At 40.6% G+C, this 24,904-nt stretch overlaps 1 long non-coding RNA gene across 2 annotated transcripts; it reads right to left on the bottom strand.

Annotated features, from left to right (window-relative positions):
- Nucleotides 1–24,904, bottom strand: LOC110192100 (uncharacterized). Of its 2 annotated transcripts, none has more exons than XR_013482711.1 (3): nucleotides 24,817–24,904; nucleotides 21,995–22,134; nucleotides 1–77 (listed from the first exon to the last, which is right to left on the bottom strand). It is a non-coding gene; the product is annotated as an uncharacterized LOC110192100 (long non-coding RNA). The 2 variants fall into 2 exon arrangements; XR_002320093.1 differs by lacking the exon at nucleotides 24,817–24,904 and adding an exon at nucleotides 23,157–23,244.

Below are 24,904 nucleotides of genomic sequence, written 5' to 3'. Positions count from 1 at the left end.
ATCCTTTGCTTTTATGTCCTCTTCATTTCTGAAGACATCCTTTCACCTTTTCCATCCCAGCAATCCATTCTTTGTATCTAAGAATAAAAATGAGAAAAGAGAAGCAATTCAGGAAAACTTACACATCAACAGAGTCTGAAAATATAAGCAACAGGAAACAGTCATACTCTTCCATGTCTACAAAGAAGGAAGGAAGGGAGGCAAATTTTCTCATTTCTTCTCTAGGGTCAAGCCTGATCATCAGTATCACACAAGGCTCATTTTTGTTTTTCGTTCTTACCATTTATATTGCCCTCCTGGTTTTACTTACTCTTCATCTGTTCCTAAAGTTTTCTCATGCTTCCCTGAATTCTTGATATTTGTCATTTCTAGTGACATGGTTATATTCCATTACATCCATGTATTGGAATTTGTTTAGCCATTTCCAGATAGATGGACATCTACTTTGTTTCTATATCTTTGTTAGCATAAAACATACTGTTATGAATATTTGGGCTTTCATAGGTTATTTCTGTTTTTTACCTCCTTGGGATATATGCCCAGTGGTGATATCTCTGGGTCAAAAGACATGGACATTTTAGTCACTTTTTAAAAACATAATTCCAAATTACTTTTCCCAGAATGATTGGATCAATTCACAGCTCTCCCTCCTGTCATTGTGTCTTTGTTCACACAGTGTTCCATATGTGGAGTGGATATCCACATTTTGGGTCTTTTTAAGGGCTTTTGTTTATTCAAGGCTCATTTCAGATGACACCTTCTCCACAAAGCCTTCTTTAATTGGTTCAATCAAGTCTAATTTCCCTCCACAAATTTCCCTGAACACTTTGACTGATCTCTTCTATGCACTTATTTTACACTTCCTCGTATAAGTTATTTGCCTACATGTTCCCATGCAATAGTAAACTCCTCAAAAACAGTCTGTCATACCTACCTTTGTAGGCCCAGAGTGTAGTATCATGCCCTATGTGGAGGAAGAGTTTCATAAATGTTTGTTGAATTGAATTAAATTGTTTAAGCTCCTGCTACTCCTTGCCATTACAAGATTCATCATGCTGTGTCTATAAGGTGGGAGAGATGTGGGCAAAAGTGGCAGGGGGATTTTGACATTTTAGAAGCATTTTTCCTGGTTTAAGAGATTTTTAGAACCCATCAAGCACTGGAAAGTTGAAATCAGTAGATGATACAGTGCCTTCCCTATTGGGTTAGCATCAATTAATTGGGAGGCTTGGTTTTAAATGGCTTTGCCCCTGAGGAGGATGGATGGAAGTTTTTAGAAAATAAAAGATAAATAAACAGCTCTGCCTGAAGGGATTGGCTGGACTGGGCCAACATATTTCCAATTTTGAGCCATGAGCTGCCCATAGTTAGAAGTAATGCCAAGGAGTATATGTAGACATGCCAAGGAGACAGGAGTTAAGAAGATGAGGCAGTATAATATAAGGGAAAGAGTGTTAGGAGTCAGTTTCTCATCTTGATACCGTCACCGCCTGGATGTGGATTCTTTAGTAAGTCATTTAAATGCTCTGAACTTCATTATACATGTGTAGAAAATGGCAATAATAATACCTGTGCTGCCTACTTAACAGGATTGCTCCATTTGAAGAAACAAGTGAGTGCATTTTGAGTGTCTACTACCTACCAGGCACTATATTAGGCTGTTGGTAGGTACAAGGAAGGCAGAGTCCTGCCCTGAAAGAATTCACAAACTAAATCTTGGTTGTGGAGATAAGACTTCTGCAAACACAAAAATATTTTTTTCTAATGCAGGGCAGTATGTAATTTCTTCCATGAAGCTTTTCTTGATCCTTTCTCCCTTATACATGCAGCTGTGATCAGTGGATATAGTTGTGGACTTGGAGGCAGGATGATCTGAGTTCAAATCCTACACTTACTAGCTGTATGACCCTGGGCAAATCACTTAGCATCTTTCAGCCTCTGTCTCCTTATTTATAAAATGAAGATAATAATGGCATCTACCTCCCAGGGTTGTTGTGAGGCTCAAATGACCTAACATCTGAAAAGAGCTTTGCAAACCTTCAAGCATTACAAAAATATCTATAATTATTATTATTTTTTTCCAGAATGGTTGGACCAATTCATAGTTCCACCCAAATTACATTAGTATCTATACTCCTCCTATCCAACTGACAATTGCTATCTTCCTATTTTGTCAACATTGCCAGTATGATGGGTGGGAGTTCCTTCAACACATCCTTGTATAGCATGATCTTGAATCCCTTTGCTACCCTGGTTGCCCTCCTTTGGAGGCAGCATGGCATAGTAGAATGAGAACTGGCTCTAAAGTCAAAGGACTTTCATTTGAATCTTGCTTCTGATGCATGTTACTTGTATGACTTTGGCCAAGTCACTGAACCTGGGCCTCAGTTTCTTCATATATAAAATGGGAGGTTGAACTAGATGTTCTCTGAGGTCCCTTCCAGCTCTGGATCTATACTCTTACCATCCTGTTCCCTTCTTTGTTCTGGGCAATACATTACTCAATGCTATGTAGTACAGCATTAGCTTTTTTTGGCCTGTCATGTCATATTGTTGACTCATATTGAGCTTGCAATCCATTAAAACTCTAAGATAATTTCCCTCTAATCTGTCATTAGCCATGCCTTCCCCATTCTCTGCTTTTGAAGCTTATTATTTAGATCCAAAAGTAAAATTTTGTGCATAGAAAGCACACTTGTTAAAATTGCAGGTAACATAAAGTGGGAAGAAGAGTTAGTGTGTAGAATGATAGAGCTGGAATCCCAAAAGAACTCCACAGTCTAAACAATGGACCAAATCTAATAAGATGAAACTCAATAAACACAAAATAAATAAACACACCAGTTCTGAATCTACTGATCATGCAATTCAATAAATCCAATTCAAGCAACCTTTATGAAGCACCTACTATTTTCAAGATACCATGCTAGGTGCTAGGGACAGAAAGACAGAAGTGAAAATATCCTACCTTCAAGGAGATTAAACATCTCTTACCTTTCCCATAGCAATAGCATGAGTCAAATACTCTGTTAAAAATCTAAAGAAATAACTATGGAGTTTGAATGCAGATAGAAGCATATTATTTGCTATTTTTTTCTTCTGTTGTGTTTTGTTTCCTCTTTCTAGTGGTTCCTCCTATGGGTCTAATTCTTATCTACAACATCACTAATGTGAAAATATGTTTAATAGGAATAAATATTTATAGCCTATATCAGATTGTGCACCATCTTGGGGAGGGAGGTGGAGAAAGAGGGGGAGAAAAATTTAAAACTCAAAAGCTTATGGAAGTAATTGTCAATAATTCAAAATAAATTAATTAAAAATTAAAAAAAGAAAAATCTCGGTTTGTTAATATCTACATTGTTCCTCTTCCTATATTATCCTACTAGTTTAATTACCTTGTCAGAAAAGGAAATGGGGTTAATCTGGAATAACTAACAATTCCTGAATTAATTACTTTTTTGGTCTGGATCTCTAACGAACTTCATTGAGATAGGGAATTCCTGAGTATGAAGGTCTGTCTACCAATGCCGATCAGCAACTTTTCTTCAATTTATATTCTAAGAGAGTTGCTTGGGGATGCTGAGAGGTTAAATCCTTGCCTACTGTCACACAGCAGTATATTGTAGAGGCAGACTGAATCCAGGTCTTTTTGACTCCAAAGCTAACTACTATGTCATGCTGCCTTTTTGGCATGACTTCTCCTTGATGAAGTTGTGATACTTCTTTGTGATCACCTCTTGCTTCTCAAGATGTTCACTAGTTACGCCTTTTGTTGTGTGTTCTAGAATTTTGCCAGGAATCAAAGTTAAGACCCATGGTTTCATATTCTACCTACTTTCAATTTTTGAAAATCAGAACATTTCCTTTTTTCCCCTTTCTGGCTCACCTTTCATGTTCTAAATGCTAAAGATCATTGACAGCAGTTCAGCAATTACATGTCAGTTCTTTTAGAACCCTGGGATGAAATTCATCCAAGCTTGTTGACTTGAACTCACTGGGGACATCTAGGTGTTGTCACACCTTTTCCTCATTGATTGATTTCAATTCTCCTTTAACTATTGTTCTTCCATCCTTTCTAGTTCAAATTTTGTTCTCCTTGGAAGAGAAAAGAAAAATAAGAGTTGACTCACCCTGCTTTCTAACTATTTTCCCTTAGAAGCTCTTCTTTGATCTTCCTCTTGTCTCCAGCAAAACTCAAAAAGCCCATTTTGTTGCCCTTAGTTAGCATCCATTGCCAAGCTCCTTAGTGCTCCTGACATTCTTCTTACAGGTTATGTTATTGTTTCTTATGCATCCCCAGCTACCTGTCCTGGCTCCTATCTTCTATACAAATCTTTTTACAATTGAAATTGGTCAATGAGTTCTCAGTGGAGCCATACTGGTCTCTTTAGACAGCTCTCTCCTTTTTTCCTTCATATAAGAATTATTTCTGTTTTTGTCTTCAGAATTTGATCTTTCAGAGCTTTCTATCCCTCCTAGGCTGATTAGTTCACTGTGGAATTTTAAACTATGGCATCTTTTCTATCCTTTCTCTCAGCTCTTTGAAATTTGCTTTCTTGAAATGTAGGATGTGCATAACATTGTTTCTGGCTTTCTTTTTCTACTCTACCCTGAATTCTGAGTTGGAACAGTCATTTCCCCCCATGCTCCCATCGTTTTTATTTCAGCAATCAGTTCCTTCTTTTTGGTCAGAAAGAGGTCTAGAATAGCAGTTCCCCTTGTCAGTACCTCCACATTTTGAAGGATTATGGCTAAGGCAAGTCAATAAAGGATTAGCTACTCTACTTTTGGCAGGAAGGGAGCTCCAGCAGATGTATGGGTAATTGAAGCCCTCCATACTATATCATGCCTAAATTGTACATTGAGTACCTTTCTTCCTTCTTGGGAGACCTTAGACATGAGCCAAACCTCAAATTGAATTAATTCTCCCTAGGGCTGTGATATGGGGCTGTAAAGCTAATTTGAGAAAAAAAAAAGAGCCTGACCATTCTCTTTAGAGGCCAGGATATCTTAGGGCTTAATCAAGTGTATGAATTTGGGTCTAGATTTAATGCAATTCAATAAGTGTTTATTAAGCACTTATTATGTGCCAGGCACTGGGGCAAGTGCTGGGGATACAAATAAGAAAAAGAAAGACAGTCCTTGCCCTCAAGGAGCTTATGATTTAATGGGGGAAGATACCATACAAAAAGAAACTTTGAAGCAAGGGAGCATGTTGGGGTACCTTGCATGTATGTGGAGTTCAAACCAAGTAGAGCTGCAGATGGAAAGTGGAGAGTGAACTGGAAAGTTCATATTCCAGTCATCTATAAAGAAAAGCTTTGGGAGGACTTTAGAGTTCCATCTTCCAGCCCTCCAATCAGAAGGGAATTGAGAAGGTGCTGAGTATCCAAAGCTGAGTTAATCAGTGTGAGGAGGAGATTTCAGGTGACCCTAGACAGGGGCATTGTATTCTATGGAGTCCAAACTGAGCACAGATGCTTCTGGGGTCACTTCAGAACAGGGGCTCTTTAACCTTTTTTGTGTCAGACTCCTTTGGCAGGCTGATGAAGCCTGTTCCCCCCTTCTTAGAATAATGTTTTTAAATGAATAAAATAAAATATATAGGGTTACAAAGGAAGGAAATTATGTTTGAATTGCAGTTATATTAAAAAAACAAAAAGGTCACAGATTCTAGGTTAAACATTCTTGCTATGAAGGGAGAAAACATTTAACCCAGGCCCACTGAGTTGAGTACTGTGCATAGAGAGCAGGGTGGAAGATGTTCCAAGCAGAGGAGGGTACCCCATTACCACCTTCTGCTTTGGAGAAGGGAAGAACTGAAGACCTTAAGGATAGTGTTAACAATAAGAGAACCTGAAGAAAAAGATTTGGGAAGTAAACAGCCAGTCAAGAAATCTGAGAACAGGATTTAGATGTGTAGACCACTCCTTAAAAATCTAGGAATGACGGACCTTGAAACAGGGATGAGATATAACTAATGAGACTGGTAAAAATCTTTTTGCCTGGAGTCTTGTGGATCTGATCAAGAGGGCTCTAAACTGAAAAGGAAGGGGGAGGGAGAGTCATTGAAGCATCTTTTAAAAAATGAACAGAAGAAAGGCCGTAAAGAAATATGAACTTTTAAAGTTACATGCTGAATTTATTGTTTATTTAAAAGGAAAAGCCAGTTGTACAGAACAGAAATTCAGTTTTGAAGAGGTCTAGGACTTTTGGGGTGCTGCTGGGGGACACCCCAAGGTCACCATACCGGGCCCTGCTGAATGAATTCAACTCAAATCTTCTTCAGCCAGAGGAAAAGTTTGTTAGTGATAAATCGCATAGGCCAAGTGACACCCATAAGGACAGGTGGGCATGAGAAAGTCTCAACCTTTTGAACTTGAGATTCTCAGCCTCTGCAAGGGGGCCAGGGTGGATCTTAAACACAATAAAATCACTTTGGGTGGCCAGAGGAGGGGTGCTGGGAAAAGGGTTTAGGTAAGGATTCTAATTGGGGAGGTCTGAGAGATTGAATGGACAATGGGAATAGCTAATGGAGGGAACAGGAAGGCATGGGTCAAAGGGAGATAAGGGGAGTTTAAGTGTTTTATGGGGCCTGTAATGGAGGGAGCTGGAAGGCATCTGAGTAAGGCCAAAAGTTGAAGGCTAAGGTTTCCAAAGGGAGGTAAGGAGCTGGGGTCTGTAAGCAAATGGGAGTCAGATTCCCTTTGGGGCAAGGGGTGAAGATCTTGGCTTGGGCCCCGCCCCCATCAGTTTCATGTACAATCTTTTTTTTCTGTTCCACTTTGAATATGAGAATGCTCATTTTATTGCTGTCAGAAATAATAATAATAGAAAATGGAGGGGGAGGTAGAGAACTGTTTATATGTATTTCCATGCTAGAAATAAAGAAGACTTCACTAATCAGAACCTAAAATTACTGGTATCCTGTCTCAGGAGTCTGATGCTTAACAACATCTAAACATGAAATGTTTTATAAAACTATTGAATTGATGTTTCACTTTCAACTAGGCCTTGTACAATCTCCTTTTTGACAGGATAACATTTTCCTGACGAAGCTTCTCCCCCAAGCCCCCCCCACCAACGTCAGTAGAATAAGGTGTTTCCTCCTCCCCTAATCCTTAGGGATTAGTTTTCCCTAAAAGGAGACAAAGATGTCTTTGGGGCCTGATTGATTCTGGTTTCCTTGATGCAGTTGCTTGGTCACAGAAACAGTTCCAGCCATGAGTAGTTGGGGTCCCTCAGACTTGGTAGATTTCTGAAGACCATGAGAGCCCCTCACTATATCTTGCTCTGATGACTAGATGTTTCCATATGGAGATGGGGGTGGGGTAGGGTGGTACATAAAGAGAAGGGAAGTGCTACTGATGGAGTGTTTGTACTTGGACCCCACTTCCAAGATCATATTTCTTCCTAGCCTCAGAAACATTATCCTTAACAGTTTCCCTCCAGCCCAAAGACCCTATCTCTGGCAGTGACTCATAGCTGGTCCCAATGAGGCAAACTATCTCTCCCTGTTACAAGAACAAGCTGACCTCTGTAGAATTTCCCTTATATGGACAGGACTATCTTGTACCAGCAGAACTATGAAGTACTGATGCCCACAGTTACCGTATACAATCCAGAGGTCAAGCTATAGATGTCAATTCCCAAAACTATCTTGTTTCAGACAAAAACTATACCCTTTAGGAACTTTCTCTCCCCCCCCCATGGTTTCCAGTAGTGAATGATGTAGTTGTATGTTATCCCCTAATTAGCATGCTTGGCACATAATCCACAACTTTTCCCATATAAGCTTTAACTTTAATTTTATTTAATTTTTAAAAAAAAATTTTAGGCAATTGGGGTTAAGTGACTTGCCCAGGGTCACACAGCTAGTAAGTGTTAAGTGTTTGGTCTGAGGATGAATTTGAACTCAGGTCCTCCTGACTTCAGGCTGGTGCTCTAGCCACTGTGCCACCTAGATGCCCTCCTATGCTTTAGCATTATTCCTGTTAGGTTGCAAGTTTCCTAGGGAGCTCTGTCCACCATGGCAGAATTCCTTAAGGACCCCTGCCTGCTGCATGGCATAACAATAAATCTTTGCTATCTTGACTTAAAGAATGCTTGAGTTTGTGAATTCATTCCAGACGACCCCATCCTATACTCCGGTTTTTGAGGGATCTTTCAACCTCTTGACCTCAACACTACTACATATCCTCGCTGTGTTAGGACAGAGTAAACCTTTTATTAACTGTTCAATGACTTGTAAGTGCCTCATTTCATCCCAACAGTGAGCCTGAAGTAAAATGTGGGGTCAGTGCTACCTCTGACATTCTTCAAGGCCCATTTTTCTGTCAAGTAAGGCCTGGGAGTGGATGTCTTCCCCATCAGTGGTCATATTCTCCTTCAAGAAGTGCTGGAGCAGCTCTAGGGGACATTTCCTGTAGTATAGTTGTCACCAACTAAGGGACCAAGAGCTCTCAATCTTTCAAAGTCATAGGGTTGCCTCCAAGGCTGGAAATGTCCATCTCAAGATTATTGTTTGGTTACCTAGGTTCGGGAGAAGATACACAAAGTAGAAGCGTAGCCAGAGGCCCAGGCTTGAGCTCATCTAACTAAGCCTCTGCTGTAGTGCTGTAGTTGTCATGTATGAACAATGGGGGAAAAAGAGAGAGAGAGAGAGAGAGAGAGAGAGAGAGAGAGAGAGAGAGAGAGAGAGAGAGAGAGAGAGAGAGAGAGAGATGGAGAGAGACAGAGAGACAGACAGAGACAGAGAGACAGACAGAGAGAGAGAGAGCGAGAGAAACATGAACTACTTCCAGATATGGGAAGAGAAAGAGAACCCGGAGGAGGGAGCCACTTCTTTTGAGATCTGAGTGGAGATCTTTCAGTGTTCAGTCCCCTATGACATAGCATTGGCACAGCTCTCCCTTTTGCTGCCTGGGGTGGTGGGGGAGGGGGCCTACAGGCATCAAGGAACCAGTCAGTGTTTGTTGTATTATCCAAAAGCACCAGATTCTTGTATTCCTAGAAGTGGCCTGGGTCTGTTTTCCATAGGAAGTGCATCAGCCAGAACACACATTACCAGAAGGAACCAGAGACAAGATTTGTCCCTATGAATACTCCATGTCGTAGCCACTGTTATAATAATATTACCCATGTTGTTGGGTCTAACTCAGATCCCCTCTTTTCTAGGAAGCCAACATCTTCCTACCCCGTTTCCCCTGCTTATAAAAATAAGCATTCTTATTTATGTGGTACCTGTAAGTCCAGTGATTTCAAGCAATGTAGAAATGTTGTCATTAATCCTCATATGAGCAAGTATTAAATCCTTATCATAGAAGGGGAAATCAAAGTAGTGAGAGGTTTTAAGTGGCTTACCCATAGCCACAGGGTTAGGTCAATGGCAGGGATCACAATGATAAGAGCCTAGCTTTGTATAGTACTTTTGAGTTACAAGTGATTTGTACATATTTTTTCATCTAGAATTTATTAAGCACCTACTATGTGTCAGGGACTGCACTAAATGTTCTCTGGGAATGCAAAGAAAAGGAAGAAAATAGCCTCTGCTCTCAAGGAGCTCACAGGTTATGTACAGGGTGAATTGGAGATAATCTCAGGCACTAAGATTGAGGAGGAGTGGGAAAGACTTCTTGTTGAACATAGAACTTTAGCTGAGACTTTAAGGAAGCCAGGGAAGTCAGGAGGCAGAGATAAGGAGGGAGAGTGGTCCAGGCAGGGATGGAGTGGGGATGGGGGGGGTAGGGAAACAACCAGTGAAAATCCCAGAAGTCAGGAGATGAGTATTCTGTGAGAAGAACTACAAGGAGGCCAGTGCCACTGGATCTTTTCCTATAGGAAGGAGAATAAGATGTACAGACTGGAGAGGTAGGTAGGAAGGGGCCAGGTCATGAAAAACTTTAAAAGCCAAATAGAGGATTTTATATTTGATCCTGGAGGCAATTAGGAGTCACTGGAGTTTACTGACGAGGAGAGTGACATGGTCAGATGTGCACTTTAGGAAGATGAATTTGACAGCTGAATGGAGGATAGAATCGAGTGTGAAGAGACTGGAGGCAAGGGGAAGAATCATTAAGCTTTTTCAGTAGTGTAGGCATGAAGTGATGATGGGCTATGCTAGGGTGGTGGCAATGCTAGAGGAGAGAAGAGGTATATAAAAGAGATGTTATCAAGGTAGAAATAACAGGACTTGGAAATTGATTGGGCATGGGGGTGGGGTGAGAGAAAGGGGTCAAGGATGACCATAGGTTGTAAGCCTGGGTGACCAGGCAGATGGTAGATCCCTTAACAGTAATAGGAAAGTCAGGGAGAGGAGAGGGTTTGGGGGGAATGATAACAAATTCCGTTTCAGACGTGTTGAGTTTAAGATGTCTGTGGCAAGATGCCCAAAAGGCAGTTGGAGATAAGAGACTGAAGGTCAGGAGAGAGGTTAGGGCTGGACCAATAAATCTGACAATTATCTGCAAAGTGGTGATAATTGAATCCATGGGAGCTGATGAGATCACCAAGTGAGATAATATAGAGGAAGAAGAGAAAAGGGCCCAGGACAGAACATTAGAGGACACCCAGAATTAACGGGCATAAACATACAGCAAAGGTGATGGAAAAGGAGGATCATTGAGAGAACCATGTCACAAAAACCTACAGATTCATCTATGCGACAACTCTGTGAGATTGTTTTCATTCTTATCCCTATTTTGCAGATAAGGAAACTGAGTTTTAGAGAAACTTTATGACTTTTCCAAGGTTGAAAAACTAACAAGTGGTAGGACTCAGGTCTTCTGCTTTTAATTCCAGTGCTATTTTTGAGCCCTTATCTTATCTTGTGAGTTCATAGCACTTACTCTCTTTATTTCTAAGGATGTTTAAAGCTAGTAACTACAGTGGGACAGAAGGGAATAAATGCAGCTCAACGTAACAGACATTTATGAAGAGCCCACAGGGTGCAGAATACTGTGCCAGGTACTAGGGGAGATACAAAGTATTGATAAAATATAAGTTCCTGCCCTCATGAATATTATTATCTAGTAGGAGATGAGAGATACAGATAACTATAAGTTAATTAAATTTAATGAGTATATTAAGTACCTTTTATGTGCATGGGACTGTGCTTTATTTGGGGACGCCAAAAGACACCCCCTTTCCAAATAAAACAGTACTTGTCCTGAAAGAACTTACATGGGAGAGGGGATGGATGACACAACAAATAAGCAAATATGTATAATACTAAGTTATTTGAAGAGTGAGAACAACTGCTAAGGGTCAAAGAAGGCTTCACAAGGAGAAGCTGAGGTTTAAAGGGAGACAGAGATTCTGAGTAGGGGGAATGAAGGAGTGCATTTCCGGAGTGGAGGATGGACTGTGCAAATGAATGGAGGTTGGGGAACCAAGTTTAGGGTGTCCAGTTTGGTTTGAATGTGGAGTTTGTGAAGGGTAATAGTATAAAATAAGACTGGAAAAGTAGCTTAGAGCCAGATTGTGGATAGCCTTAAGTGCCAGACTGAGGAGTTTTCTCCCAGAGACAATGAGGAGCCATGGAATGTTTTTGAACATGGATTGACATGGTCAGACCTGTATCTGAGGAAGATAATTTTGGCAGCTGTGTGGAGGATGTATTAGAGAGGAGACATTGAAAGCAGGGAGGTCACTGAGTGATAAAGGCCTGAACTAGGGTAATAGCTATATGATTAGGGAGGAAGGGACAGAGGCTAGAGATGCTTTAGAAGAAGACTTGATAAGACTAGTCAACTGATTGGTTATGGAGGTGGGGGAGAGTAACATCAAAGATGACTGAGTTTACAAACCTGGGTGGGTGACTGGGAGGATGGTGATGTACTCAACAGAAATAGGGAAGTTTGGAGGAGGGAGTTTAGAGGAAGATAATCATATCTAGGGCAGATAGGTAGTGCAGTGGATAGAGCACCGGGTCTGGAGTCAGGAAGACTCATCTTCCTGAGTTTAAATGTGGCCTCAGACACTTACTTACTCTGTGGCCTTGGGCAAATCATTTAACACTGTTTGCCTCAGTTTCCTCATCTGTAAAATGAGCTGGAGAAGAAAATGGCAAAAAACTCCAGTATCTTTGCCAAGAAAACCCCAAGTGGGGTCATGAAGAGTTGGACACAACTGAAAATGACTGAAAAACAACAACTCATTTCTACTTTGGACTTGCTGATTTTGAGAAACTGATTGGGAAATCCAAGTGGATATACCTACTAGACCACTACTGTGTGCAACTGCTACATAAGAGAGATATTAGGTCTTGGGAATAATTTATGTAGAGACAAATGATCCGATGGGATCAGATGAAATCACCAATGAGAGTACATGGAGAGAGAAAAGAAGATGGTCTAGGACACAGCCATGGGAGACATTCCTGCTAAAGGGAAAGGAAATGATGGGAAAGGAAGCCAGGAGAGAGCATTATCTCAGAGGCCAAAGAAGGAGCATGGTCAACAGTACAAAAACTTCAAAGAGATCCCAAGAGGATAAAGACTGAGAAAGGATGAATATCTGAGATATCATTAGAAAACCTGGAAAGCAATTTCAGTCCCAGCCAGATCTCATGGGGTTGTAGAGGGAGGAGGGGAAGTGAAGGCAGGTAATAGATTTTTTTCTAGGAGTTTGGCAGTGAAGGTTGAAGTAATTTGAGGGAATGGCAGGGTCTTATGAAATTTTTCTTAAGGAAAAGTAGATCTAAGCAAGGTTATAGGCATTAGGAGAGGAGTCAGGAGGCTCAGGAATAATTGAAGATGAGACAGAGGAAAGCTCTTGGAGGAGTTGGGTTCAAGGGCACAAGTAGTAGAAGGGCTGACATTGGTAAGAAGACTGGAATAAAAGAGAAGAAAATGAGTGAAGATAATAAATAATAACACATATATATAGTGCTTTAAGGTCTGAAAAGTGGTACCAATGCAGCTCACAACTCTTACAAAATTTAGGATTATAGGATTGTAGATTTAGAGCTGAAAGTCAACAAGCATTTGTTAAGCAGGCACAGGACTAACCACCTGAAGGGCCATTGAGTTCCACTTGCTCATTTTATAGATGGGGAAACTGAGGCCCAGCTTTTTTTTTTAGCTTACTTATATCACAAGGTGACATAGCTTCTAAGTATCTGAGGGAGGATTTGAACCCACATTTCCCTGTCTCCAAGTCTAGTGTCCTATTTACCATATCATGCTGCCTCTCATGGATAAATCCTGAGTGATTGCCTCAGGCAGGTAGAACTCAAATAATTTACCCACAGTTGCACTGCTAATAAGAATCAGAGATAGGACTTGAGCTCAGGTCTTCATTACTTCAAGCTTAGCACTATATGCAAGATACCAGGTTGCCTTTGGTTCAAATATCATTACCTCTGTTTTAAAAATAAGAGTAATAAAAGGTAGCATTTATTTAGCACATTACGGTTTACAAAATACTTTACAAATATTATCTCATTTTATCCTTACAACCCTAAAGAAGTAGGTGCTGTTATTACCCCCATTTTACAGATGAGGAAACTGAGGCTGAGGTAAGTTACTTGCCTAGAGTCAAATAGCCAGTAAGAAAGTAACTGAGGCCAAATTTGAACTCAAGTCTTTGGTACTTCAGGTCCATTGTCCCACCTAGCTGCCTCCATTTAAAAATTTTAAAATGAAATACCTTCATTTTACAGATGAGGAAACTAAAGGTCTAAGAAGTTAATTGGCTTGCTCATGATCACATAGGAAGTATATGAAGCTTGATTTCAACCCAGATCTCCTGACTCTAAGTCCAATACTCTGTCCATTTAGCCATATTGCTTCTCTGTAGATATAGAGGAATTATGGGGAGTGAAGTAGAGATGAAGAAATAGGTGGTGGATGGTCCCAATTTTTTTCAGTAAGCGATAGGAAAAAATACCTACTTAAAATGACAAGGTGGGAATGGTGTTGGTTGTCTATATTGAAGAGAAGAGGCTTGCTACAATGACATAATAAAATGTAGTATTATAGAGAGTCAGTTAAGGAGAAATGGAAAGATTGTTGTGTAGCAGTGAGGGCCCAGTTAAAATTAGATAATATTGATTTGTAGTGGTTGTGTGATATCCTCTGCATTCAGTGACATGTGAATAGCAATGGAGAAGACACATGATGAGTGTGATTCAGGGTTGAAGATTGGAAGGACATGAATGGTTAGAAGCACAAGAAGGCAAGAGAGTCAAGAGTGATAACATAATAGTTGAACTGGTTAAATGTAGAACTGAAATTGTGAAGGAATAGAAATAGGGCTAGAGCAGGATTGATGCACTGGAAAAATGGAGTAATGAAGGGACGGCAGTCTGAGGTGAGAGCAAAGATTAAGTTTAGGAGGAATGAAACAGAGGGAGAGATAGAAGGGAGGGAGCTTGACATCTGAAAAGGGGAATTTTGGAGTTCAAAATCATGGAGTATGTTAAATTTCAGTTATTGGGTAGTGAAAATAAAAATACTACTTTTCCCTATATGAGTTTATCATCTCCTTGAAATCTATCCCTCTGACCAAATAAAAAACTCCTTCATTTTTATGCAAGAAAATTGAGGTCCAGAGAGACTAAATGATTTTACCCATGGTCACATAGGTAGGTAGTTGCTTTCAGAGGTTGAATTTGAACCTATCTCCTCTGATTCTATTTTACCATGTCCTGGATTCCTGTTGATTTTGAAATTCTCTGAATTCTGTCATCTGATAGAGTCCCAAGTCTACCTGGGGGCTAGGAGAGACCTGATTTATTGATGTGTAGGATGAATGGGCTTCAAAAGCTTCTAATATGTGTGACCCTGTGCATGTCACTTTACCCAAAATGCCTCACCCCCAAACCTCAAAAAGCTCTAATGTGTTTAATTTATTCAAACAACTTATGTCTTATTTACATGTTGTTAGCACTATTAGAGGCCTGGTGACAGAATAGAATGAAAAAAAAATTGAAACAATAAACACACCCCTGAGCTCCATCTGCCATTGGGACCTATAGAATGGTCACCTCGAGGATGCACCCACTTTCTCTCATTGAAAGTCCATCAAGTCTCTCCCTCCTTACTGCCTTGCATTTCCTGCTGAAGCTTTTGTTGTTGTTCAGGCATTTTTTCAGTTGTGTTCAACTCTTTGTGACTCCATTTGGGGTTTTCTTGGCAAAGATACTGAAGTGGTTTGCCATTTCTTTCTCCAGCTCATTTTATAGAAGAGGAAACTGAGGCCAACAGGGTTAAGTGACTTGCCCAGGGTCACACAGCTAGTAAGTGTCTGAGGCTGGATTTGAACTCAGGAAGATGAGTCTTTCTGATTCCAGGCCCAGTGCTCTATCTACTTCACTACATACCTGCCCTTTCTACTAAAAATCTGTCATAATTCAAAGGAAGCACCAGGGACCAAGGATTTCTCTCCCAAGGCCAGCTTCCTCTAGTCACTTTAAGTTTTTGTTTCCCCTTGGCATGCTGGGAAAGGGCAACCTATTCCTGGCCCTGGACACCCAATTAAACTGGAATAGGAGGATTGTACCCCTTGGGTCACGCTTTTTGTTGCTCTGGGCCAGGAGTCTCACTCTCATAATGCAATGAAAGGATATGTTATGGGAGGGCATTGTCATCTTCCCCTGAGTTCAGTCTCATACAGTGAGAAATGTTCTTTTAACAGCCTATTATGGATCAACCATGAATTTATCTAAACCTTTCTTGAACCTATTTATGTTTCATTAAACTCTTTTATTGATCATCTTAATTTCTTCTTCTTCAATTTACTACAGACCTTGATTTTACACACCCTATAGCTGCTGAATCCCTGTTCCAAAGCTGCAGCGAGCCTAGGTAAAATTGAAGTGAGGTTTGTCTCTTGTCTCCTCTAGAAGCATACCAGCTTCCTCTTTCTGTCTTCCATTGTCTCCCTAACTGGGCACCGAGTGTTCTGCTGCCTGGAGGAAAAGAAGCAGAAAAACTCATTTGTTCTTTGGTGGAGAACACTCTGGATTTGGGAGCGCAGCACTGAGGTTTGACTCTGAGCTCTGTTACTTCTTGCTTGTGTGATGTGGGACAAGTCACTTCACCCTCTCCTAGGTAAAATCAGGGCATTGAACCAGATGACTTTTAAGGTCTTTTCCAATTCTAAAATAGTGAGCCCTCAGCTTTACCTCTAAGACTTTCTCAGAGGAATTTGCATTTCTTTGAGAACTAAGCTTGGTTATTATTTACTTTCTTTACTAGGTTTGACTTCAAATGGCTTTTGATGGTTTTGAAAAATTGAATCCATTCTTAATTGGAAGAAAAGTTGCAATTAAAATTTGCTATTAATTAATTGTCACCATTGTTAATAATAATAGCATTTATATAGTGCTTTAAGATTTGCAAAGCACTTTACAAGCATTATCTCATTTTAAAATCAATTCTGAGAGGTAGGTGCTATTATTATTCCCATTATACAGATAAGGAAACCAAGAGACAGAAGTCACAGGGTCACAGAGCTAATAAATATCTGAGGCTAACTTTGAACTCATCTTCTTGACTCCAAGTCCAACACTCTATCTACTGCACCATCTAGTTATTGTTTTTTTTTTATTACTGAGGATAATAAAAAATGAAACATAGGCTCAAAGTATCATTGGGCTAATCAAACAAAACTAAAGTAATAATAATAGCAAACATAACAATAACAATTATTAACATTTATTTGTTGCTCACAAAATGCCAGGCACCATGCTAAGCACTTTACACATATTATCTCATTTGATCATCACAACAACCCTGGGAGGTAGCTGCTCTTTTAATCCCCATTTTACAGATAGGGAAACATAGGCAAGCAGATGTTAAGTGACTTGCCCAGGGTCACATAGCTAGTCAGTACCAGAGGCTGAATTTGAACTCAGGACTTCCTGACTCCACACTCTTTACCCCGTCCACTGTATCAGGGCTTTTAAAGTTTACAAAGCACTTTAGATATGTTAATGCAGTAACTCCTTACTTATTCAGAGGTTTTTTTAAATAGTAATCTCAGCTATGTTGAATACAGAAAAAAACCAGGAAGCAAGCAAAAAAAATCCCAAAGTCCTCTAAGCAGCCAAAAATAGATGTCCTAGAGCTCATGTACTTCTTTATTCACGTTGAAAAAAAGTCCTCACTTGGAGTCTATTTACTCTTCTTTTACATATAATTTAAACTAGTCAGTTTATATAGATTCCTAGCATATAGTGGATTAGAAACAGGAAATAGGAGATGGTCTTGTTAGAGGAAGGAATGTTGCCAGCAACGGGAAGAATAGCTCAACCTACCCACTGTGATCCTAAATGTAGGATGAATAAGCTGGGGATGAATTTAGCTAGATATAGGAGTTTGCTTCCTTCATGAAGTCTTCTCTGAGGACGCCAGCAGAGTTCAGCTCTTCTCTCTTGACCTCCTACAGGATTTTGAGCCCCCATCACACAGTTAAACACCATCTTGTGGGGTTTAGCTTGCTCTTAGTGGTTAGCTAGCATGTATTCTCTTGCCTCAATGGCTGATCAGGAGTCACACGTTTTTTCTGAAGCCTTTTCCTTTGACTTCTTCCTCTTATTCTACTTAGCATGAAATACACAAGAAACAGCATTTGTTTCCAAGGAGTAGCTGTGATGCCATTCTGGCTTCAAACTCTGTGGGTAATATTTCCAGGGTTGCATTTCTATCCACAGCCAAAAGAAGGCTTGTAGTATGAATCTTTCAACACCTTTGCCTCTTACCCACTTCCCAAAAAAGCAAAAGGAAAAAAAGAGAAAACAAAATCCAAATTCTAAAGTGCAAGTACCAAGTGACCTCAGCCAGAAGTGTCCTTATCAACAGACATTAGGCAAATTCCAGTTCAACAAATGCAACTCAGTTAAATTGAATTCAACATTTATGAAGTACCTACTATTGAGATGTAAGGGTTTAGGGGTGCTGAGACCCCCAAATCATGACACATGGGTCCTTGCCCAAATGAATTTGACCGAAGACTTCTTTTAGCCAAAGACAAGGTTTATTAGAACATCCGCCATATTGGCCAAACTCTTAAGGAATCTGAACATTACTGAGCAATTGGCTAGATTTTAAGAATCTGAGCACCTTAATGGAGACAAGATGGACCATATATACAGAAAGACTGTGGGAGAGATCTAGGAGTGGCCAAGTATAGAATGCCAGGGACTTGGACCACATGGCCAAGGGAGAATGGAGCCAAGCTAAGATTAAGGGTAGGGAAGTGGCTGGGGGGGGCCCCCATAGGGAGGTAAGACAATGGAGGGCTAGGCTAGGTTAAGGGTAACAGAGAATTGGGAGATTGTGCATAGCCACAATGAAAGGCCAGTTGATGGGATTATAGCCTCAGGTGAATGCCAGAGATTTGGCCATGTGAGAAAGTCCAGGGTTTTTCCTTTTTGGGGTCTAGATCCCATCCTCATCACCTACTAAGTGTGGGGCACTTAGTAAGTTAATAATGAAGAGATACAATGATAAAAAAATGAAATAGTGATAGACTGTAAAGCTGGGTGGGACCTTAGAGGCCAGTAAGTCCAACCCCCCTCATTTTACAGATAAGGAAAGTGTGAAAGGAATTTTTGGGTTTTGATTTCCTTTTAATAATTTTTATTATTTGGGGCTCAGAGCCTTTCCTCCTGCAACTTTTAGCTAACTAAAAGCCCGTTTTCTGTTAATATTAACCTCATCTGACCAAAACTTGACTCATGGAATAATGAGTTTAAGGGAAGGTTATTTCTCCCAGTTGAGAGAGGTTGTTAAACTAATTGAAACCTGTGCCATGGGTTGTGAAAATTTACTTGATGTCTTAAACATTCTTTAGATAAGAAGTTGTCAAGGACTCTTTGTTGACATGTAAATCTTTCTCTTCAATAAGCCTATTTGTGAACCTTCTAAATGTAGTTCAATTTGTAATCTGTCTTAGTTTACCCATAAAATCTTTTTAACTAGGTTAGATTGTGTATGAGAGTATTGATGAGGTTTGGATTCTCGGGGAGCTGGGACCCTGACATCATGACATGCTGTGGGTCCTGCCTGAAAGAATTCAACCCAAATCTTCTTTCAGCTAGAGACAGAGTTTTATTAGAGATAAACCATATGGGCCAGACTCTTAGGGAATCTGAACATTAGTGACCCCCATAAGGGCGAGTGGACATGAGGAAATCTCAGCATTTAGATGGGGGTCAGGGTGGATCTTATATACACTCAAATAATTTTGGGTGTTTGGAGGAGGGGCTGGGAGAAAGATCCTGAAGCTGGGGTGAGTTTTGGGAGAATTCCAGTTGGAATGTCTGGTAGGTTGAATAGACAATGGGAATAGATAATGAAGGGAACTGGAAGGAAGAGGTTTGAATGGGGTCTGGATAAGATTAAAGGTGGGAAATATACTAGGGCTTCATTAGGTTTTCAAAGGGAGATAGGGAGAGTCCATAAGGAAAAGCCATTGAGTGGAATATAGCCTCAGGTAACCATCTGAGACCACAGTGAGTTTAAGGGTTTTCCGGGGCCCATAGACAAATGGGACCCAAATTCTTGGGCCCATACCTCATCATTATGACTCAGTTTAACTAAGTTTATTCAACTTTTATGACATTGAAGGAAGCATGGGGTTATGGATCTATCTTTTATTTAACTTCTATGGTCTAAGAGGAATGTACAAGATTGCCATATGCAAAAGAATTATTTCTGTCACTCTGACATAATTTTGTATATGAGGCCTTGTTAGAATTCTAATGATTGTTCAGGTTTATGGTTTTCTCTGAGGCTTGAACCCGTGCTTGAACATAATGAAATTTAGGTTTTTACCTCCATAATTTCTGCATTGTGATAAATATGTTTTGGCAGCAGTTGCTTACCACATGAACTCTGGACATATTTCTCCCATAACAAAATTGAGGCCCAGAAAAGTTATTAAATGTCTTGCTCAGAAGCACACAGCTATTAAATGTCTGAAAAGGTATTTGAACTTAGATCTGACTCTGAGGCTAGTGCTCTTATCCACCATTCTTGAGCTTTATATTCTGTTTGGTGGGATACAAAAGGCACACAGGTAAATAAATATAAAGTTATTCCAGGAAGATTGTGAGCTTACAAATAAGAAGGTCAAGAAAGTCTCTGAGCTTATCCTTGAACAAAACTGGAGCTTCTAAGAGGCAGAGGGGAGCAAGGGTTGTGTTCTAGGCTATGGGGGAATAGCCTGTGCAAAGTCATAGAGATGGGAGATGTCATGTTGAACACCAGGCTAGTTTGGCTGGAATGTAGAGAGCATGAAGGGGAGTAATAAGAAATGTCTATAAAGGTAAGTTGGGTCCAGATGGTGAAAGGCTTAAACACTGGGCCAAGGAGTTTGCATTTTATTCTAGAAGCAAGAGGAAGCCACTGGAGATTTTTGAGTCAGAAAGTGACCTAGTCACATTTGTGTTTTAAGAATGCTGATTTGGCATCTCTGGGGAGGATGGATTAGGATGGGGAAGAGATGGAAGCCAGGGAGGATAATATTGGTATTTCAACAGTCCAAATGAGAGGTAGTTAAGGCCTGAATTGGGGTAGTAGTGACTGTGTGAGAGTAGGCAGAAGGTACTGGTGGAGGTAAAGGAGTGAGTGAGGGTGGGGAGTCAAGGATGGAGTAAGTGGAAGGATTATTATGACTTCAATAGAAATAGGGTGGTCTGGAATAAGGGTGGTGTTTGGGGGAAAGATAATTTTTTTCTTTTTTCCCCCGCTATTTCTTTTTTTTATTTTACTTTATTAATTTATTATGATTTATCAACAATCACTTCCATATGCTTTTGAGTTTAAAATTTTTCTCCCTCTTCTTCCCCACCACCCTTCCCAAGATGGCACACAAGCTGATATAGGCTATACATTTATATTCCTATTAAACATATTTTCACATTAGTGATGTTGTAAGTAAAAATTAAAACCAATAGGAGGAATCATCAGAAAGAGGAAACAAAACTCAACAGAAGAGAAAAAAAATAGCAGTTCAACTTCCATAGTTCTTTCTTTGAATGTGGATAGCATTTTCCCTCATGACGTCTCTGGAGATGTCTTAGATCCTTACATTGCTGAGAAGGGTTAAATTTATCAATATTAGTCATTTCACAATGCGGCTGTTATGGTGTACAATGTTCTCTTGGTTCTGCACTTCACTCAGCATCAGACCATACAAGTCTGGGGAAAGATAATTTTTATTTGGGACACGTTGAGTTTGAGATGGGAGAGGTAGAGGAGTCACACATGGAATAGAGAACTGCTAGTATTACCTTCAACGGATATCTTCAAATCAGTAACTTTCAAATTTGCTCCCTTCCAGGCCAGGTTCAGTGACTGACGTTCAGAGTTAGCTTAATGGTTCATAGAAGTTGATTGAATCATAAATATCACAAGCCCAGTACAGAGGCTGAGAAAGGAAGCTGGGCTGCCAGAGAGCTAGGCCAAACCACAGGTGGAGGTGTGGGCCACTACTCCCTCCCCTTTCCACTCCATCAATCTCCTTAGGAAACTGCCAACTGCTTCTGATTTCAGAAAGGCAGCAGCTGGAGGGGGTGATGTGGTGGGCAAGGTGAGCAGCTAGAGCTGAAGGTCAGAAGCAGGAAGGAAACTGGGCAATAAAAATATAACCCCCTTCTCAGGTTCACTAAGTAATAGCAATAACAGTATTATATGGTGGCCTTCTTGGAGGGGCATGGATTTCAGAGAGATCACCATAAATGAGAACAACTTCATTATCTCAGTCTCTCTGGGGATAAGTAACAGCCTATTCACATTTCCCTTCAGGGGCTTGCTCCAGGCTGCCGGGAAATATTTATGGGTCTGAAAGCTCAGCTGGGCTTTTCTAAGTTAGCAGGGGGAGAGGGGGTGGGGCAGAGGAACCACTGAGATCATAGATTGTTAGAACTGAAAGGTATCCCTGGAAGTGCCTAGCACAGTGCTTTGACATAGCAGGCCCTTAATAATATAAACTACTCCGCCTAGTTTTTAAAGCTTTTCACAACCTGGCCCCAACCTACCTTCCTAGCCTCACTGGACATGACACCCTCTCCAGAGCTCTTTGATCCAGCCAAACTGACTCTCTCAGTAATCCTCCCCCAGGACATTCATCTGGTCTTCTAGTCTTCTGTGCCTCTTCATTGGCCATCAATAACCATGTCTGTGAAGGAGAAATATAATAGAACAAATTGTGTAAGGACAGGTTAAAGCAGATGGTCTCATCTACTTTTGCAAAAGCTATTTGTTATCCTTGGATAAGAGACACCTGCAAACTTTATCTACAGGGTTATCTCAATCTTGCTGTCTTAGATCAACTGGACTTCTTTAACAATTGCAAAAGTATTTGGTCTGGGCAGCTAGGTGGCACAATGGATAGAGTACCTGGCCTGAAGTGAGGAAGACTTATTTCCTGATTTCAAATCTGGCCTCAGACACTGTGAGACCCTGGGCAAGTCACTTCACCCTGTTGGCCTCAGTTTCCTCCTCTGTAAAATGAGCTGGAGAAGGAAATGGCAAACCACTCCAGTATCTCTTAAGAAAACCCCAATATGACTGAAATGACACAACAATATTAGGTCACCTCCTTTTGTTTCCTGCACTTGAACAGGGAATATTTTTTCATTCTGATGACAAACTTTGCTAGCTTGTATAGCAAATATTCCCCCTGGAACGCCCTGCCTCACTCCCCCTTTTTCTCTTGGGGATTCCTCCTTTCTCTACCTCTTTTTTTTTTTGTGAAAAGTATTACTTATCTATTCTAAATTACTGCAGAATGTTGCTATAGGCTGTGGACCTAAAAAGTTATAAAAACCAAATCTATACCATAGGAAGTTGAAGCTGCTTCATAGCAGTGAGTAGTCTTCCTTGGCATGCTAAGAAATCATTTTCCTTGGGGCAGCTAGGTGGCACAGTGAATAGAGCACCAGCCCTGGATTTAGGAGGACCTGATTTCAAATCTGGCCTCAGACACATAATACTTCCTAGCTGTGTGACTCTGGGCAAGTCACTTAACCCCAATTGCCTCACTAAAAAAAAAAAAAGAAATCATTTTCTTTTTACCTTAGGTCCTCAAATTATTTGACCCCCTCTCAGCAGATCTAGCAGGTATGGAGGATTCTCCATATCTCTCCAGGAACCCTCAAAGAGAAATGCCCTAGTATCTGAAATTCATTCCCTCCTTACTTTTGCCTCACAGTCCCTCTCTTCTTATAAGAGTCAGCTCAGGCACCGTCTTTTGCGTGGACATTTTCCTGAAACTCCCAGCTGCTTGTGCCACCCCTCCCATGCTGCCTGTATTCAACTACTTTGTATACACACATGTTATTGATTAACTTTTTATTTAGCCAGTGCTTGTATCATGATCTTTCTCTCCATCTCAATTTCTGTCCTCGTGTAAGGTGATTTCAACACACATATTGATAACCCCCTCAAACATGCTAATGTCTTGGTTCTTCCATTTACTCATTTCGTATGACCAACTCTTTCATGACCCTACAGCCACACACAGAGGATCATATCCTTAATCTTGCCATCACCCCAGAGGTGTTCAGAACTCTGAAATTCTTAACTGATCACAATTTGTTGTTATTCCATCTCTCCCTCTGCCATGTAACCCCTAGCCATATTCTTTATCCTTACTGTGACCTTCAATCCCTCTTCCCCTCAGTTATTTCCCAAGCCATCACCCCTGTACCGATTAGACTTTCCTTTATTCTCCATCTTGACTCCTTGATGAACCAGTTCAACTTTATGTTATCTTCTCTTGAATCCCTTGCCCCCTTCAATTGCCAATTTTTCCCTGGAAGCCTTAACCTTATATCCCTCTTACCTTCCAATGCATTAGTTTCTTCTCATGTGCTGCTGAAAGAAGCTGGAGAAAATTACAAAACTATGCTGACTGTGCTTGCTACATTTCTGCTACATAATCTATTTATGCTACATTATCTTAACTGGGTCCCTGTGGCAGTAAGGCAATCCTTTTATCCCTCCCTAATCAATTCACTATCCCATTCATTAGATTGGCTTTACCAAGTTTTCCGTGGCTCCTTCTTCTCTCAACCTTCTCCTCTCACCTTGCCTCATATTTCACTGAAAAAAATCTAGGACATTTGTTGAGAGCTCCCTCTTATCTCCTTATCTTCAACTCATATTACTCAGATGCCTTTCACCCGTCTCACACGAAAAGCTAGCCCTTCTCTTAGCCAAAGTTAATCCACCTATGTGCAGTAAGTGATCCCATCCCATCCTGTCTCCTCTATTATCCCCATTCTAAGTAAACTTCACTCTCTTCCTATCCACAGGCTACTTCCCTACTATCTATAAGCATACCTGTGTCTCCCCAATCCTCAAAAAACCCTCACTTGATCAGTCTGTTTCTGATAGCAATCATCTTATAACTCTCCTCCATTTCATGGCTAAACTGTTTCAGAAAGCCATCTATAATCAGTGCCTTCATTTCCTTTCTTCTCACCCTCTTTAACTCTGACTTCCAGTCTCATCATTCAGTTGGACCTGTTTTCTCCAAAGTTACCAGTGATCACTTAATTGCCAAATCTAGGGCCATTTTCTCAATCCTCACCCTTCCTTGACCTTTTTGCAGCTTTGGCACTGATGATCACCCTCTTCTCCTTGACATTCTTTTCTCCCTGGGATTTTGTGCTTTTTCTCCCACAGGGCAATCTGTCTCCTGACTCCTAGTGTTTTTACTGGTTGCCCCCTATGTCTAGAGCTCTGGTTTCCTTGGCTTCCTTGTAGTTTCCACTAAAGGCCTACCTTCCTCAAGAAGCCTTTCCCAGTCCTCCTTAATATTAGTGCTTTCCCTCTGAGATGATCTCCAATTTACCTTGTATATATCCCGTTTGAACATATCTGTTTGCATATTGTCTCTCCATCTTAGACTGTGAGCTTCTTCAAGGCAGGGCTGTTTTGCT

This window comes from Phascolarctos cinereus, unplaced genomic scaffold (genome assembly GCF_003287225.1).
Source record: "Phascolarctos cinereus isolate Bilbo 61053 unplaced genomic scaffold, phaCin_HiC Scaffold_726;HRSCAF=1367, whole genome shotgun sequence".
Taxonomy (NCBI): domain Eukaryota; kingdom Metazoa; phylum Chordata; class Mammalia; order Diprotodontia; family Phascolarctidae; genus Phascolarctos; species Phascolarctos cinereus.
The sequence above is the reverse complement of the archived record's forward strand: the minus strand, read 5'-3'. Positions and strand labels throughout refer to the sequence as shown.